Below are 16,478 nucleotides of genomic sequence, written 5' to 3'. Positions count from 1 at the left end.
CTATGCAGGGAGCACCGAGGGAATAGGAGTGTTCTCTTTGATGGCATTGAAGAGGGAGGAATCAGGGCTACTGTGTATTCTCATGATGTCAACGATCATGACAATGAAAAAGCTCTTGATGGATTACATGATAGAGTAAATCTACTGAGGACAGTAAGTTTGATTTTCTAGACGATTATGTGTTGGTATATACTTACTGCTTGTATAGTAATATAAGATGTTTCCATTTCTGTCTCGGTTTTACTTAAGGATTGGTAATTCGAATTTGAAACCCAATTCGAATTCTAATAGATGCGCCTATTTATATTTCATGCAACTTTGATTATCTTTGCCTTCTGTTTCTTTCTTTCAGCAGCATGAAGATGAGAACCAACATTAGTATGAGCATGCACATGAAAATGGACATTATTTGGATGATTGAGAAGTTCACTTCACCGAGTAAGTATATTGATCTTTAATTTTGAGCCGTTCTTCTATCTGGCCAGATTCTCCACTTTTAATTAGTCTGGTTTCTGTATGGCACTATATTCTTTTTTTTTAAAAAATTTTACTTGTGTATATGCAAGACCTCATTCTAATTCATATTCAAATTAGTCTCAAGATAATAATAATATGTTAGAGGATAGATAAACAAAAGAATTGGCATAATCGATAAACATTAAACTATCGGCTAATTGATCATGACATAGTTCCATTTGCTAGACAAAATTTAAAATAGTAGTTTCAATGTGACTAATGTTCATAAATAGTAAGCTTTTATTCATAGTGTTATACCTGTCATGCTCTGATGGTTTATCTGTTGTTGATATAGAAAATTTGTTCGTTTTGTAATTCGAATGTCCTTTAAGGTGCTTCTGCTACAGTTGGGTATGTGTCCTTGTTTTCCTCGTTGTTGGCATATTCTTTCTTTTCTACGGCCTTTAAAAATAAAAAAAAAAAAATTTGCTCTTGGAAATCTTCTGGTTCGAAAATTTATCCTGTAGATAGTTGTAAAATAATAATAATTATTATTATCATTTTTTATCTCTAACATTGATTTGTTAATTTTTAACAACCAGTAAATGTAAAACGTATTGATTTACCTTTTTCAAAATATTGGTTGTTGCGTAAATTCATCATAAATTTCTCGAGTTCGATCTTGAATACTCAGTTGACAAATCCTTCATTCCTTGAGGCAATTCCATTTTTTTCAATACATTTTGCAATTTCTTCATCAGCATTGAATTCCATTACAATTTCAAGGTTTTTTGTGACTGTGGTAGCACTGAATTTTTTTTGTCTAACCATTGAGTTGTCAGTAGTATCATCTAAACCTGTGTACATGTCTGTCGTGATTATTGGTAGTCGGTTGTTTGCCTTCATCTGTTCAACAAATGTAAAACATAATTTTTCTATAAAAGTAAATGCAAATGTAGAGAAAAAAAAATCTTTCATTAAGTTATGATGAACTATAGATAATTCAAATTGGAAAAAACTAAAACATAAATTTGATGGATCTAACACTATGGTAATCCTCATCCAATAGAGAATTCATCTCGAAAACAACTAAAAAAATAAATTTGATGGATCTAACACTACGCTAATCCTCATCCAATTCTGATCAATTATTTAGGATGCTTAGGTAGTCCATTTCCGAATTTGGTCCCCCTATAAGCAATGCTTCATTTATTGTCTTCAAATAGGCATTTTCGTTTCTCAAGTTTTCAATATATTGATGAAGTTGTTTTTCTCTAGTCTTTGCTTCATGTAGCTCTTCACATTTAATAATGACTTCTTTGTGGTTGACGTCTAAAACCTCAAATTTGTATATCTGCTGTAGAAGCGTTTCCTGCAGTCGCATTTTCTGAGTCCACTTTCCTAGCTTTATATGTCCCCGAAAATGATTGGCTTATAGGATAATTAGGATTTTTGTAGATTTCTCTCATTATCGACAAATCTATTATGACATCTGCAGCGTATTTGTTGTTTTCAATCTTTGATATGTAAACTGGTTCATCTCCCTCAATGTTTTCCTTGATGAGAATTTCCCTCAACGTTGTCTTGAGTGAAATATTGTGTTTGGTTTCATACTCCATGAGCTGCATTTTAAAAATTACATTAGCTAATGATTTGGAATGTAATTAATAGTAACGACAACAAAATGTTTTGTAGTTTGAACGGGAACAATTACAAATTGTCAACCAATTGGTGACGAAGTGTTTTTGTTTAATGAAGAAGGTAACATTAATAGCCCTAGTCATTTGTCAACAACTTAGGTATATTTTACACTAACAATGTCAATTTGACATCTTCAAAGCTTAAGGCAAGCCATTTTTATCAATACAGAAAATTTGTTATTATCCAAAAATATCCAGTCTCACCATTTATCGACTTGCACAAAGTTGAACTTGTTCTTTCTTAATTTTCCATTTAGTAGGTTCTTCGACATTCGACTTATGTCAGGGCTTATAGTAATTTCAGGTTTACGCAGAATGGTATAAACCTGGTTGTAAACTCGAGTATTTTCTTCATGGAAGTGGGGCAGTTGTTGTAGTGAAAGCATGTACAACAGGTTTATCCAGTCCTTATTGTTTTTAACTTATAGATTATGTACAACAGATTTATGTTAGAAACCAATATAAACTAAAGATAAAATATCATTAAAAACATGCCTGACATGCAGCTTTGAAAGTTGGATAAACTTTTCCATTAACAGTTCGAATATCCTCATAATTCAAAGGACCTTTGACAATATTCAGCAATAGCCTCAAATAGAATCTCTCTCCTAATGTGGGATGTGTGTAGTACACACGTCTAACTTTCTTCCCTTTTTTCCTTGGCTTCCACTTCCTTTCTTTTTTATTCCATACAAATTTAGTAGGAAAATCAACATACGTAAGATTCCTAGCTAATTATGGATACTCAACATTTGCCATAAACCACTCCGTGAACTTTGTTTTTGAAGCATTTTCCTTATTTATTACATCTTTTGGATAATCTTTTTCACTATAATAAACCAAATGATGACCTTCAAGATGGAATGGTAGCCTTTCAACGCCTGGATTTCTGTATTGAATATCAAATTTTAATAGTCTCCAAACCGCTTCCGAAGCAGATAAGAAATGACAGTCTAAGAAATTTGCTACTTCATCAACATCCTTTACTATTTAATGATTATTGTCGTTGTCTGTAACCAAGTTTTCAACAATAATTACAGTAGCTCTGTCCCTTCCCTTGTTAATGTATTTGAAAAGGTACTTGATTGATCTGGCCTTGTTGCAGTGTTCGACATTAATATGAGCTTGGTACTTTACTATCAAATCTACATTGTGTGGAACAACCCATCTGTTATCAACTTCTATTTTCTTTTTCATTGCCTTCCGATTGTTATTTCGCCTCCTGTAAATTGTGAATTCATTATCATCAATAGTTGTCTCTTCACTAAAAGATTTTGGATAGAACTTAGTACATTTCTTCTCATCCATGCAAGGGGAAACTGGGTTTTCATTACCACACGGTCAGTGCATCATGAATTCTACAACTGATTCATATGCAATTTTGTCCTCAATTGGGTCGGGTAACTCAGCAAAAATGAGTTTATTGATTTGAGAAGGAGTAGTAGGTTTCGAAGCGTTGTCCAAAAAGAGTAAAATGTGAGCATGTGGTAAACCTCTCTTCTGGAATTCAATAGTGTATAATGCTGCAAAACATTAATAAGATTATATCCAAGTAAAATGAGTATTATTTTGTTAAGTATAATTTTACTTATTAAAAAAAAAGTAAATCTAGGATACCTGCCCAAGCTTTTCCAAATCGTTTGCGCTTTTGTAAGTCTGTCATTAGTTCATGCAATTTAATCTCAAAAACTCTTGCAACAATATCGGGAAAATCATCGGGTTTATAACCAGGAGCTATCATGTCTATACATCTTTGAATTTCTGGCCATTTGGGGTTGCATGTAAAAGTAATGAAAAGATCTGGTGCACCAGTGTGTCTGCATATTGCAATGGCATCTTGATAGTTTTGTACCATATAATGGGGTCCTCCTGTGAAAGATGAAGGAAGAACTAATCGTTTCCCTACACAACCAGGCTTCGCATCACCAGCAACAACAGCATCTACTAATCCTTGATAAATTCTGCACGAATTGTTTGTTGATTATTTCTAACCCATTCCATTCTACTTTGTTCAGTAGCTGTATAAGAATCTACACAAAACTGTTGTTTCAACTTCTTTCCACGAACCACAGTTTGGCATTCATTGTGTCTCAGTTGCAATCTAAAAGCATAAAATTCTCTCATGCTAATATTTTTTATTTTTCCAACTACTTTATTATTGTTTCTATATGAAATGTCAATTCTATATCCATCTTCAGCATGGGGGAACAAAAGTGGATATTGCATTGCCATGAAACTTGGAAGTAATTCATTGATTCTCTTCAATCCAAATCCTTTTTTGCCCACAATAACATCTTTGTGCTCATTAAATTCATCACCATTACCAACAATTAAACCAACAACCTCTGTTGATGATGGTAAATTATAAAGTCTTCCATCTTTTTGTCTTCTATTAATCAGTTTTATGCTGATGTCTGCTACATGACATTCTTTAAATCTATCCTTTGCCATTCTGTAAGTCTCAGTGAGTTTGTTGGTAACATTCAACATATCTATCAGTCCTTGAACAATGTTAGGATCTAACTCGTCTCTTGCCTTCTTCTTTACAATTTTCTTACTAAGTAAGTTCAACCTGTATGAGACTTCATTTTCAGTATCATGTATGTACAACTGTGCAAACCTTGGAAGCACTCCTTCTGGTGGAAGCAAAGTTCCTATTTTATGGTGATTTTGTCCTTTTATTTTATAAACAAAGGGCCCCTTTCCATCGTTAATTGAACTCTGTACTGCACCACCAGTGGATGTGAACACAAACATGGAGTTGTAGATACTGATGTTTTCCATGTAATTTGAAGATTTCTGTCCACCTTCGCAATCCAATAGATTTCTCAAAAATTCAGGAGTTTCTTTTAGAAGGGGCAATTGAACCTTGCCGTTCTGACAACATATTGAGAATTTAGGATTCGTAGGTTTTTTGCTCATATCATTCCTTTCTTCATACCAGATAATATCTCCACAATGAGAACATATTGAAGTTGGACAACCAATATTTAAAGGCTCAAAACAACTTCCTGCAAAACAATCATTAGATTATTTTATTGCATACACTAAAATAGCAATACGATATAATTTAGTGTTAGAACACTCACTTGTATGTGAAACTTCCAAATCACAAATATGTGACACTTCTGGATTCAATTCATTGACATCGTCATCTTTAGAATCAGTCCCACTAATTTGTGAAACACTACACCATAACAGGCTATTTGCAACGGCAAAAAAGCGTTGCTAATAATTTTCGCAAAGCTTTTTAAGTGTTGCAAATATGGCGTGGGTAAAGTGTTGGAAATATTTGCAACGCTTAAAAAGTGTTGCAAACAGAAATTTCCAACTCTTATTAAGCGTTGCAAACAGAACTTTCCAACGCTTATTATAATTATTCCGTACACATATTTAAAACCTTTGCAACGGTTTTTTATTTCACAAACATTTTTTAAGCGTTGGTAATTTGTTAAAAATTTTACCAACGGTTTGTAACCGTTGCAAAGTTGTTAGTTAATTTTAAAAAAAATAATTTAAAATTCGTTTGTAACGGTTATAAACCGTTGCTGATCGGTTGCTAATAAAAAATAATAATTTCTTATATTTTGTAGCAAGGCCAACTAAACCTACAATAAACAATGAATACAAGAATACAATAAACAATGTATCATAGTTGCTAATTGAAATAACTGAGTCCACAACCATAGATGTTAAAAATTCTTTTTCACCACCAATCAGATTTGAAGAGAGTGAGGTCTTTCCTATCAAAAAAAAAAAAAAAAATGAAGAGAGTGTGGTAGCAGCACACTTTGCCAACAAACTCTTCTTTTCTTCCATACTTTTCTCCTCTATACTCGCAACAAGTTCCTTAATTTTGCTAATTGCCTGAAATACAAGTAGCAAACTCATGGCTTCTAGAACAATTTCTCATGAACATATCCATCCAATCAAACCAAAAGATCCAAATTCCTTACCAAATTGGAAGCAAAATTAAAACTACATTATAAGACTTTGAGTGGACACCATCCTCAATGAAAAGTTTGGCCTCCTTTAAAAACTCTTCCGCAAAAAGAACTACTCTAGTGGTTCCATCACCCACCTGTAGACAATAAATCCGGTCATTAAAATTACAAGTGAATTCCAAATTTATCCCTAAAACCTAACCAATACAATTATTAATGATACCCTCTCAACTTTTTATGAGACAATGTCCTTGTTAATGGTCATTATCTTCTCTAAAGTATAAGCTGTTAAATGTTATAGTAATGCAACCATCATAACCCACTCTAAGATAAATATAAACTTTAGCATAAAAATTTCACTCTTTTAGTCAGCCAATCACTAAAATTAGTAAATTTGTTTTCTATTGTATACCTCAGATTCTTGAGACTTGGCAATATCGACAAGAATCTTAGTAGCAAAATGAACAACATCAAGAAGTTTCATAATAGTAGCACCATCATTAGAAATAGTAGCATTGCCCTTGTCATCATGAATCAATTTATCTATTCCTCAATAAGAAACATATACGCAAGCCAGAGTTGCATAAAAGAACGACGTAATATCATAAATATTAAAGAAAATAGATCTACCTCGATTTGTTAAGAAGACTCACTTGCAGAAACTTGATGGCTTTTACTATCAATTTGCAACACTATTTGCTTGTTGCTGAGAGAACCATCTCTTTGCAAATCAATGCTGATGGGAGCTAGAGTTGCACCATTTTCTCCTATTGGCTGAAGAATGGACACATTTCAAAACCGCCAAATGAGAAGAGAACAAAGTGGCTAGAGGTATGAGTTATGATGTTGAACGCAAAAGAATAGAGTTGGTGTGGGCTACTTACCAAAACAGGATGACCAATTAAACTATTTAAAATCGTTGATTTACCTACACCCTGACAATATCAAAGCACAAGCAGTCAGCAACCTAACATCTCCATAAGTGTACATTACGAACTCCAACATATATATATATATATATATATATATATATATATATATATATATATATATATATATATATATATATATATAAACATTGGAAGAGGTCATGTCGATAAAACATTATAATGTGCAAGGCATCCAACGATCGTATAAGAAATCTATAAAACAATTAACCCCGATTAATTTATGGCGAGACTAATTAACGCATTAAACATAATGTCTACTCTGAACCTACATTTTGCATCCGAAAAGAAGTAAACTACCAAAGAACAAAACGATCTAACAATATAAAAGATCTAATAGCAAAACAAAGTGAAGCACACTTATAATTGAAGGAGTTACAAGCACTGAAGCAACTCATCGAATGTTCAATTTGAACTTGAAGGTCTACCACTAATAAAAAGGAAAGGATGCATTTGATATTTCTATCATCCAACACGGTTTAATATGGGCCCATTGTTCTATGACATGAGGCTATTAGCTACCAGATTTGAACTTTCCCGCATTGTAACTTTTGGCATATAGGAGTACTCCCCAAAACTTCACATGTAAGAAAAAAAAGGTTGTGATCTCAGGCTGCCTTTCATTCATATATCCATTACCTTCCATGAGAAAAAAGAAAGAAGCGTACTTACTTTGCCCATTCCATGGCTTCTATTTTCTTGGTTTATGTTTCCATCCTCTGTGCTTTGATATTCTTTATCATCTCCAATTTGGAATCCGCCAAGGGATCCTTGTATGACGGGGCATTTCTCTTTGGCCTAGACCGTGCTTGGCTCTTCCTCTCATGCCCAGAATCATTATAAACTTCCTTTAATTTTTTCTTCACGGGACTTTTCAATAAATGGAGGAATGAACGCCAGTGCGAAACATTCTTACGGTTCGGTTGAGCTTCACAATCTGAAGTACTGGCCGTGGAAGAACCTGTTTCGGATTCTAAGCTCTTGGAGAGGATTCACTTGTTCTGTTCTTGTCCATATCTAAGTCACTCAAACCTAAGCAGAGGAAAATTATTTGTCAATAATGAAGATTGGTGTATTATGATACTTTAGAAATATAACAAGAAAATATGGAAACCCTTCTTACCTTGGCTAGGAAAACAAATATCAAACAAAGTTATCAGCTTCTTATCTCCAATGCGAAAACACTTACCTTGAAGAGGTTTCTCTATGATGGAGCTGAAACAGTTAATGTTGCTGCAAGAGAGAAAGATACTTAGTAAGAAACTGATGTTTTGGCCAAAAAACATATTAGGCTACCAAATCATAACAAAAAAAAAAAAAAGCATAACTGAAATGGCATCATCCAAAATCAGGTGGTTGCAAACTTGCAGTTGTAATATAACCGAACAGAATACCAAAAAGGGAAAAAGCTAAAAGCCAATCGCAGAGAAGTAGAACTAGAAAAACCCAAGAGTATCCAACTATATGAAATGTTCAAAAAGTGCTTTTATGTATAAATACTTTGAATAAGCAGCAAAAGCCCCCCAAAAGGAATGGAATCCCACTAAACAACAACTGGAACTAGAAAAAATCACAATAAACAATAAGAATCATTGATTTAACATTCATAAAAATTCTCTGTTTACAAACTTTAATATAGTGCAACATATGGACACTATTTGAAACCAGAACAAAAACATCAAATAAAATTTTAGCTAATGTTATTGAATAGCAGCACAAACTCTACCAAAACAAAAGACCACAACTAAGAAATAGGAAGAGGGTGAGACAAAAAAAAAGAGGAGAGAGAGAGAGAGTGTGTGTGTGTGTGAGCAAAAGCAGCTCAAATAGCAAATTATCCAAAACCTCTGCTTATTTGTCATCACTAGCACATAATTTATCAAACTAAAAATTTCCAAAAGCCCATTTCTCATAAGAACCAAATGATAATATACCATGAAACAAAAACATCATACTTCATCGTAACTCCAAAGACAATATCCAACCAACTCAAAAACTCAAAAAGCTCATTTCAAATATATATATAAGAGCCAAATGATACATACCATACACTGAATAGAGGACTAGAGAAAGAGAAAGATCAGCGTTGAAAATGGAAAAAGTGCTTTTATCATTGAATTCCAAACACATGCACCCACACAATAGCACTTAACATTCTCATTGAACCCTTTCTCTCTCTCTTCTATTGTACCCACGTCTGTCTGAGTTACCCAGTTTCAGGTTTCTAGTGCTCAACAAAAGAAAGCTAAGTTGGTAGGAAGTTTGAAAGAGAACTCAGAGAAATAAGAAGAAGAATAGGACATATTTGTTTGAAAAAGAAAATGCAGCTTTGCATATACGTTTAGATCTCATTGGAAATCGTTTTATACAACTTTCAACATTCCAAGATGATATAAAGTGAAAAACAAGAGGGGGTGTTAAAACTCTAAAAAATAAATAAGATCATGAGACCTTGATGAACAGTATGTTTCTCCTACAACACAGAAGAAAAATTAGGCAGCCAACAAAAACACCAACCACCGGATCAAAGAAGAGGAATTAGATACCAAGTGACGCTGCAACTTGAGACAAAATATGGGCTATGGACACTAACTAAAACAACCACTAGCTAAACATCCATTTCTAAGACACTAACTAAACTAACTAAACAACCCATTTCTTGCAAAATATCGCTAAGAAAGGAATGAAAAAAATGGAATTCATCCATTTCTTGCAATGTCAATAATCAGGACTAGTTAATTAAGGAAAAAAATGAAAGATTATTACCTCAAACTGCAAGAAAATACGACTGCGTCAAAACGGACTTCCAAACTCCTTGTTTTCTTCTTCTTCTTCTTCTTTCTTTGATTGAGGAGTGTGAAAATTAGGGATTTTGAGATAATGCGGCGGTGAGAGAGAGAGAGAGGAGAAAAAAAAATTATGTTTTATATTTCGATATTTTTGGTTTCCCCTCGTTGTGAAATTTTTAAGTTTTAACACACTTCTCCAACGCTTTTTAAGCGTTAGCAATTAATTCCGGAAATTCACCCAAATAAAGCAACGCTTTACAACATTACCAACGCTTATTTAACGTTGGAAACTTACTAACGCTAAATAAGCGTTGCAAATCAAAAAAGGTGCGTGTTGCAAATATCCTATTATGGTGTAGAGAAAGGTAATTGTCGTCATTTATTTCAACATCATCCGGTTGATATGAATGGAACTGATTTGGAGAAATACCAAGTCTCTTATTTCTTAATATTTGACTTCGTTTAAACCGTCGTTCTCTAGCTCTTTCTTTAGTAATAACTGTTTAAAAAATTTAATCAGTCATGAATAATAAACTAAAAGGTAAATTATGTGATATTTTGATCATACCTCTATTTTTTTTGGATTAATCTTGCCAAATGGATTTATTTTCGTCTTCTTTTCAGCCTTTTCCTTCATTGTTGTACAAAAAAAAAATTAAAATTACTTGATCAAAACAGGAGTCTGCAGCCCAATAAATGCATAAACAATTTTGTTAATCTTGACATGGCTACTAATTTCAGTACATAGACAATTAAATATAAGTTGTATACTGATACTTTTTTAAGAAGTTCAAATGAGTGCAGCTGCACCCCTGGCACCCCCGGCACCCCCTGAGCTGGTTCCCCATCGCAATGATTGTCTTCCCACCTTGTTTCTAACACCACTGATCCACACAGCAGTGAAGGAAAAATGTTTAATGTATGATTTAGGGTAGTACATATTGTTGATGTTTCCATTAAAGTCATGGGGTTCCTTAATTTAGGAAAGATGTGATGATTTAATCTCTTTACACCAAATGGCGCACTCATTTTGTCTTCCTTGGCTTGTTCTATGACTCTGTCACCTGCACTTACTGTCTGTTTTAAAGTAATCTATTTGATGATTGATTTTCAAGTTAAGTTCATCTTCACTTTTAAAGTAATCTATTTGATGACTAATTTTCAAGTCAAGTTCATCTTCACCCTTATCATGTATATCTAAATCAAGGGCTTATCCTTAATAACATAAGGTAGAGTTTACTTCCAAGCTTTAGAATTCTGTCTGTAAAAGCATACATACTTCACTTGTTTGGTTCTCCTGACACTGCAAAAATTAAAAGTAAAATAAAATAAGAATGGGAAATAAGAGATATATATATATCAGTGAAAATAAATAAAAGAATACATACTTCGCTTGTTTGGTTCTTCTGGGCATGTGACCATATCTTTTTGTTTTCTTTTCAAATTAGTTCTCTTGTTTTTTAACCAATTATTTATTTGTTTTTCTGAAATAGGACCATGTTGTATGTTGTATGAGATCATTGGTAATATTTTGTATTCTATTTTTACTTGGATTGCAGGTCGCTCCATCAAAGATTTCATTCAAAAATCTTTTTTGAATTGGTTTTGGTGTCCAACGCTTCATGATGGACATGGAGGAAGAGAGGGATAAAGATGAAGAATCTGATGAAGATTTATTGTAAACTGCGTGAACTGAGATGAAGAATATAGAATATGTATTAATTTCTAAGTTTTTAAACTTCTATTGGTGTAAGAGTTTAGGAAAAAGTGGACACTATATAAGTGCAAATTGGGTGTGTTTAGGAAATTGACGTGGCACTCTAGGAAATATTTTTTATGGGGTTTTTTTTTTTTTTTTTTATCGCAGTTTGGGTTAATACTTGAAAATCAGTTGTAGAATTTATACCATATGCTCTACGCTCCTTATTTTGTTGATTTGGTAGCATTTGCACTTGTCAAGAGTTTATTCTATTTGTGTTGATTGTGATGCAGGTAGGGAGTAAAAGAACAATGGGAGCATCCACTTTTTTTGTTCACATGGCTGAACCATTCCATGTAGCGTAATGTTCCCATTTTTGATACCCAATGTGTTGTAACGCCTCAACGCCATCTGCGCTCTCATCAGTCAATTCAAACGTCCGGCCTTATTCTCACATTGTTATTGAATTTTCATATTTTGCATGGAAAATGAAGTGTACAATGTATGATGGCCTGAGGGCATTAGTGAAGAACTGTATATGTCAGATTTTTTTTTTTTTTTTTTGCTAGGTAAGCTGTATTATATTATATTAGAAGGTAGATTACATAAATATAAAAGGAAGGATGGAACATGCCTCCACCTCTCCTTGTTCTAGCCATAGTCTACCAATGCTTAACACATCATAGTTTCCAGTACTAAACTTAACAAAACCTAAAATACAAAGAGTCCGGGTTTTCCAACTTATATAGCCAAGGAGGTCTTCCCACATACACCTCCATCGCACCCATACTAAGACTGGTGCCATGTCTTGCAGCTATGTCAGCTGCAAAGTTTGCTTCCCTCCAAGTGTGGGATTCTCATTTACCTGTTCTTGGTAGGGGGCTTACAGTTAACAAAAGTTGTACCTATCACTTTAATTCAAGTATATATCAGCCTTGAACTTGAGACATTTTTCAGAGGAAAGGCCAAATAGAACTCCTTGAACTACTTCTGCGCTGAAGTTTGATACTTGTAAGAAGTTGGATGTACGGAGATTCGTGTGCTCCTTTGGCTTTGCAATGCAAGAAAAACCTGCTTCGAAATAAAAATTGAACTTAAGATTAACATCAAGCAAGAAATGGCAATAGATATGTGATTTTGTCCTGAGTTGTTATTTCAGTGGGCAAAGTCTGCCACTTGCTCAGTCCTCTTTGGGGTACTGGAACTTCCTAGTGAAAATGTAATTAAGGAATCAGTTTTCATTCTAGATGGCTTTCAAATTTAGATTTTTCGCGCTATAGATGCTCTCACAAGTCACACCACAATACTATATTCTCTTGTAAACTTGATAGTACTGATGAGTAGACACAGGCATAAAGCAAAGTTAGTGGCGTTTTGATGATTTTATAAAGAAACTCATGAATTAGTAGTGCTCTGATATTTAATTTGTGTCAGTTCCTAGAAGAAGCAAGAAAGAATCGTCCAAGTATACTGCAGAATCAAGCTTCACCATTTCACCAAAAAGAAGTCCAAACAAAGATGTCTGATGAAGATAAAAAGAGCAAAAGATGGTGGAAAAGATCTTTGTTTTCCTGGTAGAAAGTCGATAAAAAGAGCAAGCTTCCAAGGCAATCTGCAAATAGTGTTCGGGCATCAAATCTGAGACCCGGTTCTCTATCAGGTCCAATATATGGGAGTGGAAGAAAAGCCGGCCCGACATAGCAGGCACCAGGTAAATTTATTGTCTAGGAAAATATGTATAAAATGTTTTGCATTATTTATTTCCTATTTAGTCTCCCAATTTCTCGTAATACCCTGTCAACGAACTTTTTGGAATTAGCACAAAGTGTTTTGCAAATATTGGAGACTCTGTGAAGGCTTAAAAAATAGAGCCTAGAGGGTATAACTATAATATACTAGTAAATGGGCACGAACGTTGCACGTGCTAGGAAATAAAATTGGGATGGAGAAAATTAAAGGAATGAACACATGTATATGGTTTAGATTAATATAGGTCGAGGTCTTACAAAAAACTTCAATAAGAAAAAAACACTTCAATATGCTAGTTGTATTCTTTGTACGATTCGATATTTGATGCTCTTGTATGTTGCGAATAAATATATCCGAAGAGGCATTTAACTGCTTGTTAATTATTAGAAAAAATACATTGGACAATGTTAATATTTGTTATATAGATCGATTAAGTCGGATATAATAGGTGGAGTGAATTGAATGTGTAAATAATAGATTTCCTGGAGATGGCTATGTGGCAAGATAACCATTTCAAAGCTATCCATATAATGTGTATTTTATTTTATGTGTATGGAGATTGAATGATTCAAATGATGGAGTGTTGTTTTTTTCAAACCATATGTATGGAGATTGCATCGTTGAATTATATCTGTTTCACTCTATTGTTAGTCGCACATTTTTTTGATGTACATACATAACTTTGGTAGGTTTCAGATTTCCACTTGATTAAGATAATGAAGAAGGTGCAAAGTGCATGTTGAAGGAGTGCATTTTGGCAAGCGGTTATGCTATGCCTAGATGAACAATTGATGCAGAGTAAGCAAATAGAAAAGTCATCAGTAAAGAGCAAGAAGTGAATATCTGTGGATTTTGCCATTTTCTTTCTCAATTTCTAGCATTTGTTGAATAACTATAGTCAACAATTTCATTTGTATAATTGTATGCCTCCCTAGTCTCTAATAATCAGTTGGTCCACCATATATTAAGCATTTCATGATAGATTGGGTTGGGTCATTTTATATATTGTTATGGGATTGAGTATTGTAAAACAATGAGTTGGTTTGGGCCATTATGTACTAACTCTGTATTGTAAAATTGCTCACCAATGGCAGAATATATTCGATTTATGGAATCATGGATTGCTATGGATGCTGAACTTTAGGCTGAAGACTTTGCAATTGGGTGATTAGGTTCTGTGCCAGAGTTTCGTTTGAAATTTGAAACCTGGAATGGAATATGGTTATTAAAAATCATTATAAAGAATAATAGGCAAGGCAAACAACAGCCTGTATAGTTCAGTGGTAGAGCATCAGTCTTGTAAACTGAAGGTCTGTAGTTCGATCTCGCATGGAGGCATGTCAATACACTATATTTTTACAGTATTAAACATGTTTTAAAAGCTGGTTGCTTTTTTGGGTAATCATAAGGCATAAGCATTTGCAAAATATTTCAGAAAACCTAAAAGACATCTGAAAAGAGGAGTTGGTTCTAGTGTCACGTTCTCTTCTATTAAAGTAAATTTTCAAAAATATAGGGTTAAGCTAGACCATCTTAGAGTATACTCAATAGGTACCTTTCTACATCCACTATCTTTTTCATTAATAAAAACTCAAATCGTTACTTATCCTTAATAATGGAACTTGATGCAAGTTTCAATTCAACAGTCTTTACATTTGCATCTAATGACATAGGAACAATATCCATTGCCATACCTGCAAGTCTTGGGTGCATTGCCATCCTCCATATTATTGTAGACCACTAAGGTTTGGTCACATTTAACCAAACCCAAATAAAAAGTCACAATTAAAACGCAACCATCTAGAAAGAAATTATGGTTTGAGACTTTGAGTTGATAAGAATTCATAAAGGTAACTAACACTAACTATATGTATAGACACATGAATGTGATTGGCAAAAATACAAAAGGCCAATGTTCCTGCAGGAGCATACATGTAGACCGAGGGACCTGCAGCTCTATGTTCCTTATCTATTTACGCATGTGGTACGCATGCAATTATTAATGCACATTGTTGATTGTGAGGCATTGTAACTCCTCCTCAAGTGATATATAGAGAAAACAAAATCTAAATGGACAGAAAGTGCAGTGGCAATCTATACAGAATTTTGCCTTCAGATTCAGTCCATTAGTGTTTTCTCTGTGGCAACAGAATTTTGAACTTTATAAAGGCAGGAGTTGATGGAAGTAGGGGACATACACAGTACAAAACCGATGAGAGTTGAAGATTCCAACCAAGTTTCCATGATGAAAGATTTCTATCAAAACCAATGGCCCAAATAGCCGATAGAATGCAACTAAAGAAACATTGTATCTTTGGTCGCGATTTTTTGTGGATATATTTTTCGTGGAGGGGACCACGCAAACGGAAAGCTAAATGAAAATAAGAGACCAAAACAATTAGATAAGCACTAAAATTAGGCTAACAAAATTTTTGAGCCACATGAAGGGAAAAAGTGCCAAGAAAGTTGTATATTGAATTATGGAGAAGTTGCGTATAAAGCTGATTTTGAACTTGTAGAAAGCAGGGGAACAACTAAAGCCCAGTAATCCTAGTTGCGGCCGTTGTCATGTATTGATTGATGTAGGTTCAACAAACGTATAAATTTGAACAAAATTATATTTGGGCCGAGTCACGGAGCAGCAATAATATTTACGCACCACAACATGCCAATTTAATGGTGGCATTTCTCAATGCTACTAAACTAACCTGCATAATAAGCCACAGTGACCAAGCTGTATTTGCCAAAAGCATGGTAAGTGGCCCTTTAATCCATCTAACTTGGAATTAAAATCAATTGCGAGATGAGTTCAGGCTGAATCTTCCTTGTGAGCTGTTGAGTACCAATTCATAAAGTTTACGGAAGACCTTTATTGAAAGCCACCAACAAGGTGCCCCGATATACATAATACCGACCCAAACACCTTTGCCACTCCATAAAGATGTCTCATTGAAATGCTTTCCATCCTGATAACATTTGTAATAGGTGACAAAATAAATAAGAGTCCTTTAAACAATCTAGCTACTTAAATTAATTACAAAAAACTGTATTTGTTACCTTAGAAAAGTAGCCACAATAAATGTAATGGCAGGAATTGTATTAGTGGATCCGAGCGCGGCAAAGAATGTTGAGGGTGTAGTTGAGTGCAACATAATAGAGATTCAAACTTAAAGTCATCCTGAAATTTTCGTAGT

This window comes from Coptis chinensis, chromosome 3 (genome assembly GCF_015680905.1).
Source record: "Coptis chinensis isolate HL-2020 chromosome 3, ASM1568090v1, whole genome shotgun sequence".
Lineage (NCBI taxonomy): Eukaryota > Viridiplantae > Streptophyta > Magnoliopsida > Ranunculales > Ranunculaceae > Coptis > Coptis chinensis.
Note: the sequence above shows the minus strand (reverse complement) of the source record.